We start from the raw sequence: 15,918 nt of genomic DNA, 5'->3' as shown, positions 1-15,918 counted from the left end.
TAAATAGGCAGAATTTACTAATACTGATACTAAATTACTTCTACTTAAATTACTTTAGGCAAAAATAGTTGGGCATATTAGCACATGAAGAAAGATGCGGGTGATTATAATTAACTTCTAATTTTTATTTCCTAATTCTAAACTTCATATCATGAGAATCTCAACATTGCCCAAGAGATACAATCTGTTATATTATGTACAGTTGACTCTTGAACAGCACAAGGGTCAGGGGCACCTCCTCCCTACTCCCCCCACCCCACCCCGGGTGAAAATCTGCATATAACTTTGGACTCCCTCAGAACTTAACCCCTAATAGCCTACGGTTGGTTGGAAGCCTTACCAATGTCAACACAGTTGACTAACCCATATTTTGTATATGAATTATATACTGTATTCTTACAATAAAGTAAGCTAAAGAAAATGTTATTAAGAAAATTAAAGGAAGAGAAAATACATTTACAGTATTGTGTTATTTAAAAAAATCTGTGTGTAGGAGGCGCCTGGGTGGTTCAGTCGGTTAAGCGTCCGACTTTGGCTCAGGTCATGATCTCACAGTCCGTGAGTTCGAGCCCCGCATCAGGCTCTGTGCTGACAGCTCAGAGCCTGGAGCCTGCTTCCGATTCTGTGTCTCCCTCTGTCTCTGCCCTCTCCCCTGCTCATGCTCTGTCTCTCTGTGTCTCAAAAATAAATAAAAACATTAAAAATAAAATCTGTGTGTAATTGCACTTGTGCAGTTCAAACCCTTATTGTTCAAGAGTCAACTGTACTTCCAACAGAAAACTTTTACTTGAAAAAATATTAAGAAAATACAGTTCCCAAAACCCAAAGCCCAAACCCAAAACCAAAACAAAACAAAAAAAGAAAATACAATTCCATCACGACTGGCTTTTTTTCTTCCTACTTGTGATATTCTCCCCCTCAACAACTCCTCTTTATCTATCCAAATTTGATAAGTCCTTTAAGATTTATCTCAAATGGTTACCCAGTGAATTCTGACTTGAGAATTCCGGCCTTTATCAGACTCTGCTTCGTGAGCAGTCATGAACTTATTAGCTATATCATTGATTGAGACACAATTACTGTAGAACTGATTGCATACAGCTTAGTGCAGTATTATGTATCATTTAAAAATTTTTAGTGCAGCAATTATTCTGTCTCCGGTAAGTTTCTAAGACGTCTGAAGACACGTGGGTCACGCCTTTTGTTCCGGGTGCAATATTTTTTGATTGAACAAAACATTTTATTCATTGATTCAGCCATCACTTACCCAGTGCTCACGATGAGCCGGGGACTTTGCTAAGTACCGGCACACCAAGGATTCATTTGCTATTTATCAATTCAACACATTTTTGAGTGCCTAATATTTGCCAAGTTCTTGAGATACAGGTGTAAAGTAAATTAAATCTCTAACTTTTTGTAACTCCCATCTTAGTAGGGGGGGACAAAAAAATAAAGAAATACGTGACCTCTATATATTATGAAGTAGTGGTAAGGGCTATGAAGATAATGAGACAAGATAAAGTGATACAGAGTGATAGAGTGTGAGAGTGGGGATCTTTGAACAAAGATGGCGAGGAACGGTCTGAGAGACAGCATTTGAGCGAAGTGAGGGGGTGAGCTAAGCCAATGTCTGACAGGAGACAGTTCTTGGCAAAGGGAAGAGCAACTTCAAATGTCTAAGATGGAGATACTCTTGGCATGTCCTGGCACAGCGAGGAGGTAAACTGGCTGGAAGGCCCTGAATGACAGGGAGGGTTCCCCGAAGGTGAAGTCAGAGAGGAGGCAGGGCCAGATCATAAAGGGCTCTAGAGGATTTGATTCTACATGGGGTGAGAAGACGTCGGAGGTTTTAAGCAGGGAATTGATATGGTCTGATTTATGATGAATGACACAATTGAAAAAGATCTTGGAACTTCTCTAAAGAAACTCAAAAATCTATTATTCAAAGTTCTACTGTACAAACATTCATAGACATTCTTATTAGACTACGAAATTAAAAAAAAATAAATTTACTAACAAGTAAAATATTCCCCCTATGTGTATGGTCTATACGGAGTGTGTGTATGTGTGTGTGTCTATGTATATGTGATTGTGGGGAGGGCCAAATAGTAAATTTAAGAGGAAAATATAACCTCAAATTATAAAGATGAGGAATGAAGCATTTTTAAACTGAAAACTCAAATCTAAGAAATGTGGGTTCTTCATGTGAGAAACGAACACTGCGTGGCTGGTTTTTTTTTTTTTTTTACTTCCATATTTTTGTATCTCAAAATATCGAGATACAACTTAATTTGTTTAAGAGAGAGAGTCAGCACATGCACACAAATGGGGAAAAGGCAGAGGGTGTGTGAGAGAGATAATCTCAAGCAGCCTCCATGCCTAACCCAGAGCCCGACGCAAGGATCAGTCTCAGGACTGTGAGATCATGACCTGAGGTGAAATCAAGAGTCAGACGCTTAACCAACTGCGCCACTCAGGCACCCCTGACTTAAATATTTTATGCAAGAATATAAATAACTGTTATTTGAATTGTAGGTCCCAAAGAATATTTGGTCAATATTTATAGCATATGTTTGCTTCAAATAAGGGCACAGGGTTTGATTGTTAGGTGGATCTGAAGAACTGTGAAATCGAAACGTTATTATATGACCCTACGGTATTAAATAATCAAAGGTCCTTTTTTTCTGTTCATAGATCAGCTCTTAGCACTGTAATTAAGGGATCTGGTTTGTAATGTTAATTTTGGTGTTGAAGCAACGGGTGACTTAGAGCAAGATACAATAATGACGGTAACAGCTAATGCTACTTGAGTGCTCATTCTGTGTGAAGCACTCTGTGAACGACGCACTTTATGTTGGTGTTTTCTTGCCAGAGTTCTGAACCAAATGAGAGAGAGAACAACTGGTCAGATGGAGAACCAAATATCACCTTTAAATGAAGCTATTATCAGACAGCCTGGCAACAAACGACAGGCTCCCAAATGCTGAGCCCTGGGATACGATAGATTTCTACGTTCAGTCTTGGGCTTTGCTGGTTGACTGATAGGTTTTCCACTGAAGGGCATCCTAAGGGCATCCCGTATTGAAGAGAACAAAAGTTGAGTCTTCTGTGGGTAGCTAATCCCAGGATAAAGGGAGGGCAAGGATCTGGGCTCCCCCATTCTACCCCTTCTTCCAAGGTCATACTAAGGGGTACTTAAGGAAATTCCCTCTTCACTGAAGTTATGGGCATGGAGAAGAACTGTTTTTCCTGGTAATGAATCTGTTAGCTCATGTAAATTCTTACATAAACCCTATGTAACAGATATTATTGTCAAAATTTTGCAGACACAGAAATGAAGGCACAGAAAAGTGAAGTGAGTTGGCAACGTCCCACCACAAGGCTGTGGTGGAGACATCCTTGAACCCAGGCAGTCTGGCCCCAGAATTCACATTCTCACCCACATGCACTCCTGCTTCTCTAATCTTTTGGAGCTGAACTTTCTTATCTGAAAAATGACGGGGTTAGGCTAGAAAAATCTCTAAAAATTCCTGTCGACTTGAAAATGCTTTAATCTGTCTTTGGGTTCATTGTAGAAAAATCTGGGTGTGTGAAATCTTTGAAACTCCCCAGGCAAGGGATAACATGGAACAATATTACATACAACTTAAAACGTTATTTTGATGAAAAGCCACAGTAGGTAATTGTAACCCAATTCTCTTTTCAATGTGGAAAACTCAGCAGTTTAAAAAGGAACAGACAGATGGAATTTTGCTAACACGTCCAAGAAGGAAATATGATTTCACATGCATATTATATGCAAGTTTATGAATGCAGTCATAGTGTCTGGAACCTAGGTAGGAAACTATGATGAAAATCAGTGAAGTAAAATATCAAAATAAAACACTGCATGACAACTCCTAATGGGTAGCAATGCTGGCGCCTTTCATAAAACCTCTTGGGAGTATTAACGTGAGACATAAGTGGCTGAACGGGTCTGAATTTCCCTGGTGATAGTCATATATCAAAATGAACGTTAGCTGGCAACAGTTCAGGAAGCGACATGCCTCGCATGCCACTGTCGAGATGCCAAAGTTGTGATCATGGACGGCAAATTGTGACATTTTACCGTGGGTCAAAATCAAGTAGGCGACCTGGTGTATAATTCCCTAAGAACTTGTTTGGGGCAAAGACTGACGATTATAATCTCAATTAAGGACAGAATGTGTGATTTCAGTAACAAAATCACCTTTGTATATTTGAAAGGACAGAGGCATTATCAGCGTGTTTTCAACGAAACTGCTTGCAGGGTCTTCTGGGCAGTAGACAGCTTACTCCACATTTAAATACACTCCGGGAGTTTTGGAATAGTGTTCTTAATGGAAGAGTTTTAGAAATCACCTTAAAGTAATAAGCTCTTAAAAATGGCTTCCGGCCAACATAAATTCTCATCATGCACTTAATATTCAAATAACTTCAGTTTTTCTGTCAAATTAATTTAGTGATTGGCAAGTGTCAAGTACCTTTATTTAAGGTAATACATTTGAATTCTAGCTGGTGAGCTTTCTTTTCCTTCTCCATCAAAAAATTAAAAAAAATTTTTTTTTTTAACGTTTATTTATTTTTGAGACAGAGAGAGACAGAGCATGAACAGGGGAGGGGCAGAGAGAGAGGGAGACACAGAATCGGAAACAGGCTCCAGGCTCTGAGCAGTCAGCACAGAGCACGACGTGGGGCTCGAACTCATAGACTGCGAGATCGTGACCTGAGCCGAAGTCAGACGCTTAACCGACCGAGCCACCCAGGCGCCCCACAAAAAAATTTTTTTAATGGCATTGCCGTTACCAATTAAAAAATATATCTTTGACAAGTGTGACTTTTTAAAGAAAAATGTTTATTTATTTTGAGAGAGAGACATAGAGAGTCAGTGGGGGAGGAGCAGAGAGGGACGGAGAGAGAATCCCAAGCAGACTCCACAGCTGTCAGCTCAGAGCCAAACACGGGCCTCGAACCCACAAACCAGGAAATCATGACCTAGGCTGAAACCAAGAGTCAGACGCTTAACTGACTAGCTACCCAGGTGCCCCCGTAAGTATGACTTTTGAAAACAGATCATTTTCTTTTTTCAGGGGTTGCCTGGGTATCATGTGTAACTATAGTTCTAATTCTCAGCTTGCACCTGTCATTATTTTTAGTAGCATTATTTTCTAGATGACATCTCAGAGGTTCCTTCCGAAGAGTTATTGTTATTTTGGGTTAAAAAGAGATTTTCTTTGCCTGCTGGAACTTCGTGTGTATTTGCTCTTTTCAAAGTGTGTGTATGTGTTTTGAAATTTCTTAAAAATTTATGGCACAAAGGGGATGTTATGATTCTTGATTTTCGTAGAGCCTAAGCATAAGAATGATTTCTTAATGACATAATTTGTGTCTATTATAAATTGCTTCCATAATATGTTTATTTTATTGACTAACATTGCAGGGTAGAGGACATGAGTTAGTAAGAACAGAGCTGGACTGCTAAAAAAGCCAACGACAAATGTCAAGTACTCTGGAGCAAAGTCGTTTAATGAAATAAAGAGAAAAAGCACCAGAATTTTTGTTTTCTGTATTGCAATACCACAAAATCTAATAAAGTTTTTAAACACGCAGCAGAAAGTAAACTAAAATTATGTTATCTGACTTCTAATAAGTTACATTGGTGATTTGTTACAAACAAATGCATAACAGGTAGTAAATATGAATGCATAAATAGGTTGACATGTATTTTAAAAGCTCTAATAATACCCAGGGTGTAATGACTATGGAGATGCCAGGAAAGGGGACGTCTGTCTGAATAGAGCGATTTCATTTGCTGCTTATTTTGAGAACAGTCACTTGGACCTCTTGTGAAATATTCTCTTGTGATTTCTCCACCTATAAATAGCTTGCTTTTGGGCCTGATGGCTTCTAATCAGTGAATAATGATTACTGACTGGGCCCCAGTTATCAACAGCAACAACAGCAGCATTTATGGAGCATTTAGTCCTCATAACAACCCAGTGAAGTAAGGATTATAATTACCTTCATTTTACTCGTAAGCAAACCAACACTCAGAGAATTTAGGTCATTGCCAGAGACAAACAATGCAAATATAACTGATATTTATTGTGCTCCTTCTGTGTCCTAGGCACTACGCTTGTCTTGAGGACTAAACAGAATAGAAGGCAGCCTGTGTTCTCAATTCCTGTAGAGTGTTCTGGGGGAACAGATGAATTTCCAGACAACTACAACAGAGAGAGCTAAGAGCTAATATATGAAGTACTGTGTTGGGGTGCTATGAGATACAGAACACATTCTCAGGGTGTGAGGGCAGACTTGTGTAGGCAGACAGTAGCAGAGCAGGGTAAAAGCATCCTCTTTCTTGTGTGTACCTGGTGACCGAACATAGATCATGTTCACCTTTATTCTTTTATTTAAAAAAAAAATTTAGTGCTTATTTATTTTTGAGGGGTGGGGGAGAGAGAGAGAACAAGTGGCGGAAGGGCAGAGAGAGAGAGACACACACACAGAATCCGAAGCAGGCTCCAGGCTCCCAGCTGTCAGCACAGAGCCCAATGTGGGTCTAGAACTCACGGACCGTGAGATCATGACCTGAGCTGAAGCTGGACGCTTAACGGACTGAGCCACTCACGCACCCCCGTCTTTATTCTTTTAGATCTACAAGGCTTTAGTTCTTTGCAGTCATATTATAGCTTACCACAATACCACATGGGAAACTACTCTCTCGCATATGTAATGCCAGAATAGGCCTTACGTTTATTTTTGGGGCTGCGTGGAGGAGACTACTCATCTACTTTGCCAAAGAAAATACATACTTGAGAAAAACACCGAATAATGTCCTAGACACATGGAATTTACAGCTGATTGTTTAGGAGATCCGGTTACTATTTATAAACTCTCAATTTTAATATAAGATGTTTTAGCCGCTGAAAAGTGTCTTTTTTTTTTTTTTCATTTTAGAAGTTCAGGATTACATGTACTAGCTACGTGGCACGATTGCATGAATTTCTAGCCTCGGAGAGCCGTCTGTATATCTGAGTAGGCTTGAGAAAACACCTCTTTTCTAGGAAGTGTCCCTCTCCTCTAAATTCGTGTGATTGCCATAGATGTCGCCGTGTTTATAGATGTGACTATTCATTGGTTTGGGGTGGGAAGAAGATCCAAGCTGGGCTAATCAAATTACCCCACTATTTTGGCCTCATTAATTAGGCTTGGCTAATCAGAGTCCGTTGTTCCCTTCCCAAATGGGTTAACTACAATTCAATTCTGGCATTAACTGCCTGGAATTTGCACCAGACTCCACAGGTTAAGAGCTCAGTCCCCTGCAAAACTGCCCTCACCTTAGAAAGCAGATGCAAGTGGGATCCCCAGGTCAGCCACACTTCTGACTGACCTGCTCTGAATTTGGGGGTTTCTATGGCTCTTTCAGTTTCCATATTTTTTTTAATGTTTATTTATTTTTGAGAGAGAGAGAGAGAGAGAGATAGAGAGTGCACGAGTGAGAGAAGGCCAGAAAGGGGAGACAGAAGTTCCGAAGCAGGCTCCGTGCGGTGAGCGTAGATCCCGATACGGGGCCCGAACCCACTAACGGCGAGATCATGACCTGAGCCTGAGTCAGGAGTTGGATGCTTAACTGACTGAGCCACCCAGGCACCCCTCAGTTTCAATAATTTAATAGATCTCACAGAACTGAAGGAAGTGCTGTATTCACGATTACAATTTTATTATAAAGGACACAACTCAGAAATAGCCAGATGAAAAAGCTGCACAGGGCAAGGTCTGGGAGGGTTTCAAGCATAGACCTTCCATGCTTCTTCCCCATGGAGTCAGGGCATCTCACTCCCTGGCACATCTCTATCTTCACCAACCAGAAAGAGCCTTGGTGTTGAGTTTTTGTTGGGGTTTCATTAAGACGCACGATTGATGAAGTCTTTGGCCATGTGATCAGACTCAGTCTCCAGCACCCATTTCCTCCCGAGAAGTTCCAATTGTCTAGTCACATGCCAAGTCTTTCTGATGACAGCCAGACAGTGAAGGCTGTCCCCAGAAGCCATCTTTGATCTTCCGGAGCTCACCAAAAATCACTCCATTAACATAACAAAGACATTTATCACTCAGGAAATTCCAATGGTTTTTGAAACTCTGCAAGGAACCAAGGACAAAGCCCAGATATATTCTTTATTATATCACAGGGTTCATGCTTGGAAATTTTGTTATTGGAATTCAAACTCTTTAGATTCCTGTACTGTGTCATGTAAAGCTTAGGGCTGTTGGCTGCCATGTTTCCAACCCGAAAAACAGAAGCCAATGTGTAGAAAGTAGAAGAGAGAAGAGAGGAATGGGGCAGAGAGTGAGCCCATAGAGGTTCGAGGCTCTTTTCCAGCATTTTCCCATCCTTGGTTTCTGTGAGGCTTCACGTCATCTGTGACAAATATCCTTTCCCTCATCTGACGTCATCCAACTCTAGCCGTTTCTCGAACTCCTAACTGAGGGTCTGCCGGTAGAGTGAGCAAGCGAACACATGTATGGGAATGGAAATGTGCGTACTGAAATAACATTAAGCCACAGGCAGGATTTATATCCGCTTCCCACACATTGCGCAGAAAGTCATTTGCTGCTTTGTACGAATGCTGGTCTTGCTACTCTTCAGAATGAGTTGATGGCAGTATGTGGGGAGTGTCATCCACCCACGGTCAGGTGTTGCCCTCCACACACAGGCGTCTGGCGGTAAGGACATCTCTGTCTTTACAAGACGCTACTGTAGCAGCTACCACAGAATTGGAACGAGGGCCTCGACTCCAGGGTTGGTTCTTGCTGACCCAGAATCCACCTCTGTGTACAGCCGCACACGTTGTGTCCACGGTGGAAGCAACTCTGCTTCCTGCTGGTGGCCTCCTTCAGTAGTCTTGGATTTTTCCAAGCGCCTTGCGGGCCCCCACCGTTGCGAGTTGGGAATTTTAAGTGTGGAAAAATGTTAAAGCTCTTAGGAATACTAGATAACACAGAGTTCGACTCTGGGCTTCGCACGTCCGCCTAAAGGGTCCGTGAGACTTATCACGGCGTGTAGAACATAGTTGGCTCACCTCCGGGCTTTTGCATGTGCTGGGGGTGTCTCTGCCTGGAGGTAGTATACTATGTATTATTGCTCAAGTGCAGTCTTCTTAGTGACGTGTCCTGGACCCCCCTGTCAGGATGGCTCCCACTTATTCTTTGCCCCTCTTTCCTGCTTGTTTTATTTCGTAGCACTTAATCAGCATCCGACACATTGAACATTTATTTGCTCCCTTGTTTGTTGTCCAGCTGCCCCTTTAGAACGTAACCTCTCACGAAAGAGGACTTTTCACTATTTTGTTGTTTTATCCCAGGGCCCAGAAGAGCAGCAGACACATTGTAGGCACTCAAAGATTTCTTGAACAACAAGAGAAATGAAGCAATGCTTCTGCTGTCCGGCATCTTTTGAATACCTTTCCTACATCCGGGGGAACCTTCCTGCCATGTGATTCTTGTCTCTTTAAGAGGGCAGGTCACGTCCTTGATTTGCCTTGCCTGCAGCTGGGACACCGGTCGGATGTCCCACACAATACTGTGAATTTGAAGTCAGTCACCTTGGGAAGTACGTACCAGGGGGAATGCGTGTGGGCTAGTGTGGAGATAACATGTTGCAGTTACTGTTCTGTCACTAAATGTGTATCTTTCACATTTTCCTGCGTGTGTGTGTGTGTGTGTGTGTGCGCGCGTGCGCGTGTGTGTAAAGGGAATGGTGGTGGATGTTCTAGCGGCCAGAGTTCAGGGCTGGTGGTGTGAGCTGAGTTCCTGTGTCTGGTGGTGTTGGCAGTGGATTTTTCTGTGGCACGGTCCGTCTGTGTTTGGGGGTTGTACCTGGCTGCATCGCCCCTGGGTTTTACTCCCTCTCCCTCCCACAGAATTCGGGAACTGTGCAAGTTCCTTTTGAAAATAAATGTCTTGGGGCGCCTGGGTGGCGCAGTCGGTTAAGCGTCCGACTTCAGCCAGGTCACGATCTCGCGGTCCGTGAGTTCGAGCCCCGCGTCAGGCTCTGGGTCAGGCTTTGGGCTGATGGCTCAGAGCCTGGAGCCTGCTTCTGATTCTGTGTCTCCCTCTCTCTCTGCCCCTCCCCCATTCATGCTCTGTCTCTCTCTGTCCCCAAAAAAATAAACTTTGAAAAAAAAATTAAAAAAAAAAAAAAGAAAATAAATGTCTTTTTTCTATTTAAACTAGAGTTTACGTGAGCTCTGTTGTCGGCAACTGGGGATCCTAACCGAGCCACAGCTGGTTTGAATCTGACTACCCCAGAGTCTACAGTTTTTAAAAGGAATGTAGCAGTTTATATGCTAGAACATTCTTTGGGTTAGACCTCAGTGTTCATCTGGTCAAGTAATTTTCAAACTTTTTTTTTTTTTGCATAGAATTATTTCTTCGAGTGACATTTTACAAGAAAGTGGGCACCCAATAGGAAAAACATATGAATCTGAAGCTGCTCTAGTTGAAGGCTGGTGGATGTAAGAATCCTTGGCCCCTCTCCCCTCACAGTGTCCGAGGCCTCCTGAGTCCTTGAGGCATCCCGAAACATGGGAGTTCCCTGACAATTTAACTACCTAATTTTCTAGAAGAGGGAATGGATATGCGGGAAAGTGTAAAAGATACACATTCAGTGAGAGAACGGTACCTAGAACCTATTAACGATACACTAGCCCAGAGTTTTCGTACCACCCCACACTGCACACTCAAAATAAGAACGAAAAGTAATCATTTTCTTTTAACATTATTTTCTGGGCACAGTCTGAGTAGCAAAAGCAATAGTCCGTTTGTTTTTATTTAAAAACACTTTTTAAAAACGTTTATTCATTCTTTGAGACACAGTGAGGGCGTGAGCAGGGGAGGGGCAGAGAGAGAGGGAGACGCAGAATCCGAAGCAGGCTCTGGGCTCTGAGCTGTCAGCACAGAACCCGACGCGGGGCTGGAACCCATGAACCGTGAGATCATGACCCGAGCTGAAGTCGGAGCCTCAACTGACTGAGCCACCCAGGTGCCCCCCAAAATTCTTTTAAATTTGAGTGCAGTTGATACACAGGTTACATTAGTTTCAGGTATCCAACATAGAGATTGAACTTTTTTAATGTGTCATGCTAAGCTTAGCATAATTGTAGCTAGCATCTGTCACCATACAACACTGTTAACAATATCATTGTCCATATTCCCTATGCTGTGCCTTTTATTGCCATGATGCATTCATTCTATGACTAGAAGCCTGTATCTCCCACTCCCCTTCACCCACTTTGTTCACCTTCTACCCCCCCCCTTCCCCTCTGGCAACCATCAGTTTGTTCTGTATTTGTAGGTCTGATTCAGCTTTTCGTGTGTTTATTCATTTGTTTTTTAAAGTCTACATCTGATTGAAATCATAGGGAATCTGCCTTTCTCAATCTGACTCATTTCATTTAGCATAAAACTCTCTAGGTCCATCCATGTTGTTGCAAATGGCATAATCACATCCTTTTCTAAGGCTGCAAATATTCCGTTGTATGCATCTATACGACATCTTCCTTATCCATTTGTCCAACAACGGGTGCTTAGATTGCTTCCAGATCGTAGCTATTATAAATAATATTGCAATAAACATAGGGATGCATATATCTTTTTGAATTAGTGGTTTTGTTTTCTTTGGTTGTAAGTACCCAGTAGTAGAATTATTAGATCATATGGAATTTCTATATTTGATGTTTTGAGAACCTCCAAATTGTTTTCCACAGTCGCTGTGCCAATTTACATTCCCCATCATCAACTTTCTTGATGTTAGTCGTAGGAGAATCATATAAGTGACAAAATGGGCTTAGTACATGGCATCCAAAAGAGTTTCTGGTGCTCACAGTTCAAGATACTTTCTGTGAGAGAACCACTGTCCACACCATTGGGCACTATTACAATGGAAGGTACTGGATACGTAAAATTCTCAATGACCAATGCTTTGCTGTGTTCCACACCTCTAAATCTCTTCAGAATTCTACTTCTCTGAAGGCCATATATATATGTGTGTGTGTGTGTGTGTGTGTGTGTGTGTGTATTTTTTTAATTAGATCTGATAAGGGGTGCCTGGGTGGCGCAGTCGGTTAAGCGTCCGACTTCAGCCAAGTCACGATCTCGCGGTCCGTGAGTTCGAGCCCCGCGTCGGGCTCTGGGCTGATGGCTCAGAGCCTGGAGCCTGTTTCTGATTCTGTGTCTCCCTCTCTCTCTGCCCCTCCCCCATTCATGCTCTGTCTCTCTTTGTCCCAAAAATAAAAAAATAAAACATTGAAAAAAAAATTTAATTAGATCTGATAAGGAATAACTGACAGGATGAAATCTTGCTCAGGAGGTGGTCCAATCCCTCATGTTAAGACACTAATGTTTTCTGGATTAATAATTTTGACATGTATGACAGAATAACCCAAGGGACCATTACACTGAAACAGTAGTTGTGTGATATTTGTGTTGCCTTAGTAACTATAAAGTGCTACTCTGGGCATAACTGGCCTCTCTGTTCTTAGTTTACTCAACTATAAAATGGCTACTACACTACAATGTTTTCATATTTGTAAGTTTTAAGGCTATATAAGCATTCATTCACTCATTTTTTTCAACAATGCAATTCAAGCCTCTATCCTTGACCAAATGTATTTAATATTGATCTATATAAAGTACTGATATCCTGCCATGAAAGGTAAATGTAGTTTTAAAAATGTAACCTAGGGATGCCTGGGTGGCTCAGTCGGTTGAGCATCTGACTTCGGCTCAGGTCATGACCTCGCAGTTTGTGAGTTCAGACCCTGCATTGGGCTCTGTGCTGACAGCTTGGAGCCTGGAGCCTGCTTTTGATTCTGTGTCTCCCTCTCTCTCTTTGCCCCTCCACGGCTCACTCTCTCTCTGTCTCTCTCTCAAAAATAAATAAACATTTAAAAAAATGAAACATGTAACCTATCCCAGGTCCTGACTTGGACCGTTTTCAAGGTTAAACAGGCTACTGATCTCTTTCCATTCATCTGTGTAATGCTTGTAGAGATGATCACCTTAGACAAGGCCAGAGGGGCCATTGACCTGGGCGCCCCCCTTTAGAAGGCCCTGTATAGCATAAACACTATTCAGTTCCAAGGAAATGCATCTGTACTTTTCCTGAACTTTATCCATGAAGCAAAGGCTCCAGTGCCCTAATTCCATGAAGGCTTGGGGACTGTGTCCCTGCCAATGTCAGAGACAGACACTGCTTTGAAATGTGGGATAAAAATACTTGAGTAGAGCAAAAATAAATCAATTTGCCAAATCCCTTCTGTCAAATAACATTGGCACAATATTTTCTTGAGCAAAGAAGTCGTGCTGAGTGTCTATATTCCTGCTTTTCCTTGTTGTCAAGAATTGAATTGTGCTTCCTCAAATTCATATGCTGAAGTCCTAACCCCCAAAATGTGACAGTATTTAGAGATAGGCCCTTGAAGGAGGTAGCTAAGTTTCGGTGACGTCATACGGATGGGCCCTAATCGAATAGGATTAGTGCTCTTGTTAGAAGAGATACCAAATGATCCCTTTCTCTTCGTCTTTCTCTCTCGGCATGGGCTCAGAGGAAAGGCCACGAGGACTGCAGCACGAAAGCAGCTGTCTGCAAGCCAGGGAGAGTCCTCATCAGAAACCAAACCTTGCTGGATGGTGATCTGGAACTTCTAGCCTCCAGAAATGGGAGAAATTGTTATGGCAGCCCAAGCAGATTGACGCATTTGGGTTCTTTTCTTTTTTTTTTTAATGTTTATTTATTTTTAAGAGAGAGAGAGAGAGAGAGAGAGTGGGGGTGGGTCAGAGAGAGAGGGAGACAGAGGATCCGAAACAGGCTTTGTGCTGACAGCAGAGAGCCCACTGGGGGGCTCGAACTTACAAACAGTGAGATCGTGACCTGAGCCGAAGTCGGATGCTCAACCGACTGAGCCACCCAGGTGTACCCCCCCGCCCCCAATGCACTTGTGTTCCAATTCCTGGATCTGGAGATAGTTATAAATTAGGGAGGTATGCAAATAGCTGAACACAGTGTCTGAATCGCCTTTTACAGTGTTAAATAATTGATAGTACTTAAAAATATATGTACGTCTAGATGAAACATGTGAACTGCGACACTCTTTTTTTTCTCCAGTTTTACTGAGGTGTCCCCGAGAAACAAAATCGTATATGTTTATAGTGTACAATGTGATGCTCTGATATCTGTATCCATTATGAATTGGTTACCACAGCCCAGTTAATTAACACATCTATCATCTCAGTTTGTTTGTTTGTTTGTTTATTTGGTGAGGATGTTTAAGATTTACTGCCCTAGGAAATTTTCAAGTACATAACACAGTATTATTATTATTATTATTTTTTTAAAGTTTATTTATTTTTGAGAGAGAAAGAGAGAGAGAGAGAGAGACAGAGTACAAGTCGGAGAGGGGCGCAGAGAGAGGGAGACACAGAACCCGAAGCGTAACCCGGGCTCCGAGCTCTCTGGACACAGAGCCCCACTCGGGACCTGAACTCGTGAACCGTGAGATCATGACCGGAGCCAAAGTGAGATGCTCCACTGAATGAGCCACCCACGTGCCCATTAACACAGTATTATTAGCTATAATCACCATGCTGTATATTGGATCCTCAGAACTTACTCATCTTCCAACTGACATTTTGCTCCCTTGGACCACCGTCTGCTCGTTTCCCCCAGCACCCTGCCCCTGGCAACCACATTCCCGCTCTCCGTTTCTACGAATTCAACTTTTTATTTTTTATTTTTTCAACGTTTATTTATTTTTGGGACAGAGAGAGACAGAGCATGAACGGGGGAAGGGCAGAGAGAGAGGGAGACACAGAATCGGAAACAGGCTCCAGGCTCTGAGCCATCAGCCCAGCAACTTTTTATTTTTTGATTCCACATATAAGTGACACCATATAGTATTTGTCTTTCTTATGAAATTGATTCTGTACATTGGCTGTTAGGTCGACATTGAATGTTTCAGTTGTGAATGGTTTTATTTTTACGAAAATTTTTAATAAGGGGGCACGTGGGTGGCTCAGTCAGTTAAGCCTCTGACTTCCACTCGAGTGATGATCTCACAGTTTGTGAAGTCAAGCCCCACATCGGGCTCTCTGCTGTCAGCATAGAGCTCACTTCAGAATCTCTGTCCTCCTCTCTCTGACCCTTCCCTGCTCTCTCTCTCTCAAAACTAAATAAACATTAAAAAAAATTAATAAGAGGTAATTACATTTTCAGAGGTGCTTGGGTGGCTCAGTAGGTAAAGCGTGGGACTTCGGCTCAGGTCATGATCTCAGGGCTTATGGGTTCAAGGCTCATGGGTTCAAGCCCCACATCTGGCTCTGTGCTGACAGCTCAGAGCCTGGAGCCTGCTTTGGATTCTGTGTTTCCTTCTCTCTGCCCCTCCCCTGCTCTCTCTCTCTCTCTCTCTCTCTCTCTCAAAAATAAAAAAAATAAAAATAAAAAAAAATAAAAAAAAGATGTAATTACATTTTCAGAAATTAAATTACAATTTCATTTTTATGTATATCTTCTGGTTTAGATTTTGATACTGATTATAATTTTTATTTTGTCCTTTAATTGTAATGTATTATTTTGATTATTTTAGAGAAGAAAATAAGAAACATGAAAAATAGTTTTCCTTTTGTACCTTTATTTTTTTTTTTTATACTTTGAAAACAGTATTTTATTTTTTAATTCTTCAGATCGGGGTTTAGCAAACAAAGACCTGTGGGTCAAATCTGGTCTGCCATTTGTTTTTATATAAAGTTTTATTGGGATACATCCATGCCTATATTTATATATATTGTCTATGCCCATATTTTTGTATATTGTCTATGGTTATTTTCATGGTACAACATCAG

This window comes from Leopardus geoffroyi, chromosome B1 (genome assembly GCF_018350155.1).
Source record: "Leopardus geoffroyi isolate Oge1 chromosome B1, O.geoffroyi_Oge1_pat1.0, whole genome shotgun sequence".
Lineage (NCBI taxonomy): Eukaryota > Metazoa > Chordata > Mammalia > Carnivora > Felidae > Leopardus > Leopardus geoffroyi.
The sequence above is the reverse complement of the archived record's forward strand: the minus strand, read 5'-3'. Positions refer to the sequence as shown.